Here is a 7135-nt window from a genome sequence, read left to right on the forward strand (position 1 = left end):
ATTTGAAAGGGGCTAGAGCAGGATTCTTTTTTAGTTCTTAATGGAAGAGCATAAACTGAGAGACAGACAACAGAATTTAAGATTTATATTGTGTTTTCATTGAAAGTGGGGATATCATCTACTCAACAGACATTAGTTTAGTACCTGCTAGATGTCAGATATTAGAATGAAGTAAAGTCCTCGAGCTACCAACCCCTGCCCATAAGCATCTTTCAGGAATCCCACCCCTACTGACCCTCCCTCCATCACATGACTCCTCTGGGAATTTCAAAGAGACCTGAAAGGAATCCTGGAGGCACCTGAGAGTTTAGGACTCCTCCAGTGATATCTATGAAATACCCGCCGGATGCAAGGCATTTTGTGCCCTACTTGTAGGCAAACTTTGGTTCCTTAGTAATTCCCACAAGACTGGGGACTCTATCTCCAAATGTAAGGAGAACCCTGGTTTCCTTACCCTTAGTTCCTTCTCTTGTCCCTCTCACAATAAGTACAGTCAAACCTATCACCCAGACTGTCGAGTGGAGGTGCGGGGACAGCAGTTATCAACAATAAAGCCATGGTCTCTTGGCTAATTTTAAAGAGTTTGGCATGATGGATCTTAAAGGCAAGATAATGGATTTTTAAAACCTATGATAAACCTATCTGTGGAGCCCCTAAAGATAGCATGGATCAGTTTGCCTCAAATTTAGCAGATTTTTCCATTAGTGTTATTATGTAAAATGTGTTCACGGGTCACAAAAATGGGAGACAGGTATTTTGTTGTATTTTTAATAAAAACATACAGTAATACAAGTAAATAAATATGATAATACCACAAGCCCATGAGCAGTTAGTGATCACCTTGGGCTTCTTCCTTGGAAGGCACCTACTGTCTCCCCTGCTCTGTTTCTGTATGGGGTCCCTTCCTCTCCCACCATGTCAGTCACACCTCTGAATGGATGGCCCTTCAATCCTCCAAATTCCAGCCCTACATTTTCAGCTGCCCACTGGACAGCTCTGCTTAGTTGTCCTGCCTATACCCCAAACTTGTCATAGCCAAGAGGAAAGTCATTATCTTCCCATGTAAATCTGATCCCCCTCTTATATTCCCCTGCTCCGTTAATGTCATCAACATACATCACATTACCTGAGTTGATGTCACATTAACCCCCCTACCCCCTCAAGTACCCACTACATTGAATCAGCCATCAAGTTGAGTTGTTTCTACCTTTGAAGTCAACTTGGGGTCTATTTCCTTCTTCTTTTGTTTTTCTCAAGACCCCCACCTCTCTCCTCTACAACTGAATTATCCTCCCAAGTATTAAAATTAATCTTCTCGGTAACAGCCTCTCTTTCATCCAATTATCCTTAGGCCAAAGTCACATTTCTATAATATTTATCTACTCATTTTATTTTCCTGCTCCAAACCTTTTGGTGGAATCAGAATATTTAAAGTTCTTAGCATCGCTATCTCTTCTGGGAAGCCTTCCTAGGTAGCCTCTCCCTCCCAGCACAAGATTAATACATCTTTGGTGGATCTAATATTTGATCTTCAGTGATAGCTATCTTTGTGCCCATATTCTCTTCACCTTGAAATTGGAGACTTAGTCTGATACATCTTTGAATCCAAAATGCTTGGCTGAGAAACAAACAAAAGCATTAAACGATCCATATAGAATCCCTTGACATCCACAAACTGTCCCCAACCTGACTTTCCACCCTTCACCTCCCTCTGTTCCAGTAACATAAGGTGGCTGAGCCAGGCTCTTTGCGGGGGGTTTACTCAGGCCAGCAAACATAATTGAGTTTTAGGGTATGAATATGTGATGCAACAAGAAAGAAAAATATCCTATGGAAATCAAAGAATAGGAGCCATGGCCCCATAAGGTCCTCCAGAGAATGGAGCTAGAAAGTGACTCTGGATCTAAGGCAGATCCAGACTTCAACATCAATCTAAATGATGCTAACTCTAGAGTCCTACAAGTGATGTGGCCCAGCTTCCTACTGTGGATCTGTTATTGGTTCCACCTGGCTTCCTCACCCTCTGCATAGTTTTTCCTGCTACATAGTTTCTGCTTCTTTGTAACTTCAGATTCTTCATAATATTACTGACTTACTCATAACGCCCTCTTCGACTCATGGTTTCTTCTGGTGTATACCTCCTCTCATTTTCACTCCCCAAACCTCACTGCCAGATTCTTTATTCCACGATGTAATTTCCTGAGATCGAGACCCTAATCAACCCAGCTCTTTCCTGTTTATGCAGAGTTTTTCAGACCAGGACATCGGACAGCTGTGGATCAGCCACCCTTCTCCGGTCCCACCAGCCTAGACAGTAGGGGCAGGGCCACGTGACAAAACACATGACTGCCTAGGTCTTCCCATCATTGTGAGTGAGATGCTCACCCTTCACTGAGGCTGGGGTTATATCAGACACTCTCTATTTATGCAAAATGCCCAACAATATCGTGCACCCCAAACACTATACCTACCCACTGACTCAAATATTCCCAGTCAGAAAAGTCTTGCAATTTATCTTCTTCATTAAAATGTCATCCTTTGTAAAGATCCACATCGAATACTACTACCCTATGAAAACTGTCCCAGATTTCCTAACTGGTATCAAACTCTCCTTTTTCTGCAATTTCAAAACACTTAGTGCCTTGGTGCTTTTATTTTAGCATTTATCACACTCTGTCCTAGATGGTAATTGTTCACATATATTTTATTGTCCATCTGGATTGTAGATTTCTTAAAGGGCAGGCCCATTGCATTCATATTTTGTTTCCTACATTACACCTAAGACAGAGTTCTGAAAACAGTAATACTCAATAAAATGTACCAAATTGAATTTTAAATGGGTATTAAATTCTAAGGACAATTTAGAGATGACAGCTGCCCTGCAATATAATCAGCTATTGTCCCTGAATTCTTTTCACTAAGTACAAATTGGCCCTAAAATATATCCTATTTCTATTATAGTGTGTGTTGCACTGCAGATTTCAAGTCATTCTGCTTCCTCCAGACCACAGTCAATTCCGTCTCAGATCCCTCCGGCTACTTTCATCCTGAGACCCAGGTATAGAGGCCTCGTTCTCTGAGCCTCAATTTCAGTTGCAACAACCCACTGGTAAGATCTCCAGGGCCTAGAGATCAGCTCATAGCTGCAGCCTCTATAAGTGCTTCTACTGCAGCAAACCTTGCTGAGACTCTGCTTCCTAAATTCAAAGTTTAGATTCGTTTAGAATTCCAAAATCTTGTAAATGTGATTTGCCACAGACGCAAACTTGAAAATCAAATGGACTTTGGCCCTTTCATGAAAGCCTGAAAGGGGCTTAATTTAGCTCAAAACTAATAAATCGTCCTGTTTCTTGTATGATGAGTAACATCCAGCAATTTGCATGACTAATTAAACAATCTGGAATTTGCTTTGAAGGCTAAGCCATTCTTCATAATTTTAAATTGCTAACTGTCTAAGCAGGAAATAATACTCCCAATTGTTAAGAAACTTTAAAAGAGCCTCAACCATTATTAGATAGAGCTTTCATAAAACAATTTAAGCATTTGCCAGTTTCCTACATCTAGAAATACGCGGAATTCTTGATAATTCAAGAAACTATTTTATCTAATTTGTGGATTTCCTGGTCTCCAGCTTCCTATTCTTTCTTGGGACTTGCTTTCACTCTCTGTGACGCCCTCAGGCAAGGACTGACTGGGAACAGAGAGTGAAGGTGAAAAGTTAAATAAAAATTTTAAATACACTATGTTGTAGTCATCTGGTTCAGCGGGGAAGTTCACTCTTCTTTGGCCCTTTTTCACTAATAAAGTATATTCCACATCACATTTCATGCTGTGATCACACTGTCCTGATGGGCACATGATGTTCTCGGCCGACTCAACCAAGTTCGTGTTTCAGTAACTCCGTTCCCAAAGTGCAAATCAAGCATTTTGGGTTTTTTTTTCCCAAATAAAGTTGGGTGGGAAAGAGGTCTGAACCCAAAGGCTAATAAAGAGCTATCAAGAACTCAGGCTCTAGTTTTCCAGGTCAGTTTTACCTTGGAAAACAGACCCATCATTTTTAAAAGATGAAGTCCAATTGTTGGCAAAGCAAAGCTGCAGTAGGAGAACTCAAGGATAAGGTCAAATACCTACCTGGAGATTTCTACTTGAGGATTACTTTCTGAGCCGGGCAACCTCAGCAGTTCTCAAGCACTGTGGCCTCAGTATCTCTTCACACTCTTAAAATTTATTAAAGATCCCAAAGAGCTTTTGTTTACAGAGTTTATTCCTATCAATATTTACCATATTAGAAATTTTAAAAGAAGATTAAAATTTGTATTTATTAAATCACTTAAAATAACTATAATGAATCCATTGCATACTAACAAGTATAACATAAATTTTATTAAAAAAATTAATTCCTTGTTCCAAAATCAAAGAAAGTTTACCGTGAATAACATCTCTGTTCTACAGTTTTTGAAAATCTATTTAATATCTGGCTTGATAGAAGACAGCTAGATTCTCATATCTGCTCTGCATTTAATTTGTTGTGTTGGATTATTTGGGTTGAAATAGCTGAGGAAAATCCAGCTTTCAACTGGAAGAGAAAGGACCTAGAAGATGCCCTAAAAGGCACACTTTGAGAACCACTTGGCCCAATGATACAGCTAAAGCTGTAATACATCTCTCACTGTATAATTCAGATCCAGGCTTTCATGCTCTTACCTCTGCAAAGTATCCCTGATGGGCTATGGAACAGGCAGTCTTGAGTTTGAACGTGATTTCTATCACTTCTGTCTACAGACTCTTGGATATGATGCTTCATCTCATCTATTAGTAGAGTGGTTTGAAGGATTTCAAAATGCCTGATTTATAGTTGATATAGTAAGCACTTTATAAATACTCATTTTCTACCTTTTTCCCTTTCCTTCTGTGATGGTTCACTTTATGTGTTAACTTGACTGGGCCACAGGGTGCTCAGATATCTGGTTAAACAGTATTTCTGGCTGTGTCTGTGAGGGTGTTTCCAGAAAAGAGATTAACATTGGAATTGGTGGACTGAGTAAAGGAGATGGCCCTCCCCAGTTTGGGTGGGCCTCAACCTACACTGGAATTTACACCACCAGATTTCCTAGGTCTCCAGCTAGCAAACAGCAGATCATGACAATTCTCATCTTCTGTAATCACATGAGCCAATTCTTTATGATAAATCTCACTCTAGGAGATGTATATATCTAAACAGAATCAGTGGAATATATATGTGTATATTCCATTGGTATATGGAATATATATATATATATATATATATATATATTCCTTTGGTTCTGCTTCTTTGGAGAATCCTGACTAATACATCTTCTCTTTGCCTTTTTTTTTCCCTCTGCTAATGTTCTGGTCACTAACAAAACATGGCCCTTGTCATGGGCATTAGCTTTACAGCAGACATTGGGCATCATTGCCCAATATCCCTGCCCCTTCCTTCTGGTTACAGAGCGCCACCTTGGTGGTTTGGGTGGCAATGTCTCCAGGGGCGGGCTCAGTTCCAGCAGCTGACCATGTAGACTTACTTCAGTCAAAATAGGCCCTCTGCCCAGCAAAATGATTCGTTCAAGGATAACATGAACCCAGCAGAAGAAAAGCCTTCATCTTCCTCTGCACTCGCTAGTATGAGGATTGAGGCATAGGTTTCTGCCACCGTCTTACTCCCATGAAAGGAGCCTGACTGTGCAGGTGGCTGGCACCCATGGAAAGCACAGCCAAGGATGGAATCTTCTGTACGTTACTTGAGTTCTAAAGCAAGCTGCACCCCAAGTCACAACCTGCATGGGCTTCCAGTTCCATGAGCCAACACGTTATCTTTCTGTTGAGGCTAGTTTGACTTGGATTGTCTATGGCTTTCACCATGCAGAGTCCTAACTGATACACTTTTCGATACAAAATCTTTTCTGAGTTCTTTCAGTAGGATCTCCTAAACTCGGTATTTCGGTGAACAAACTTGGGCTAAGGCTGCTGTAACCATCCAGCCATTACTGACACCCACACATGGAAAAGACTATGAGATGAGATAGGGAAATCCCATCTTAATGACATTGCTTGAGCTGATAAAAACCCATCTTGGTCTGCTGTCCCGCATTCTTCAATCATGTGAGCCAATAAATTACCTTTATTCATTAGCTGATTTGGGTTTGGTTTTCTGTCACTCATAACTGAAAGATTCCTAACCGAGGCACTGGGAATGGTGGGCACTCTCACATATGGTGGTGAATGATTTGCACAATCATTAATGCCCCCGGCACCATGTAAAAATACCCCTGAAATATTGTCTTAAAAATCTTAATTTTTTTAAAGGGTTGATAAATTTAATTTCCTTAAAATAAAAAACTTCTTTTCACGAATGGCTGTCATAAAGAAAATAAAATGACAAGTCTTCCCAGAGCAAATTTGAATTGGATGAGAAGATTAGACTTGCTGTGCTAAGTACTACTTGCTAATTACCAGGTCTTGGCTGGCTTTTGAGAGGTATTAACCTTAGGATATTTTGACAGGAGGCCAGAAGTGGGTAACTCCATGACACGGTGAGAAGACATGGCCATCAGAAGGGGAAGAAATCTGGGGAAGTGAAAACTATGTTTAAAGGAGATTCAAAGGAAGTCTTTAGTGCCTGAGGAGAGATAAAGAAATGAGGGTATCCATGACATTGAGTAAATAATGATTTATAATCGTAGTCTCTGGGAACAGTGGAAACCGTGGAAGATGTGGCTAGTCTATAACCTTCAGGGAACTTTCTGTATCTTATTAATCTTTGTACTTCATGGAACAGAGTATTAGCTTAATAAATTTTTATTTCATAAGTAAAAAAAAAAATCTTAATTTTTGACTTTAGCTTGGGTGGTTTATCTAAGGAAAAGCTGTGAAAACAAATGTGTGTTCAGCGTGGCTTTGTACAAAACCCACTGCCTTTATTTCCACATTTGTCTTGGTTATTGTCATCCGACATCCCAGGCATGGAGCCTGATGATTTTGCAGACTCTAATATGTATGTGGATATACCTTGTCCCCTTTCCAATTTTCTAGCAAATCCCCTAAGAATTTCTTTTTCAAATGACTGGTATTTCTTGAGTGAAATTTGTTCTCTCAGCCTCACTGTAAGCAGGAA

The sequence above is a fragment of the Lipotes vexillifer genome, unplaced genomic scaffold (assembly GCF_000442215.2).
Source record: "Lipotes vexillifer unplaced genomic scaffold, Lipotes_vexillifer_v1.1 scaffold444, whole genome shotgun sequence".
In the NCBI taxonomy this organism is placed as follows: Eukaryota; Metazoa; Chordata; class Mammalia; order Artiodactyla; family Lipotidae; genus Lipotes; species Lipotes vexillifer.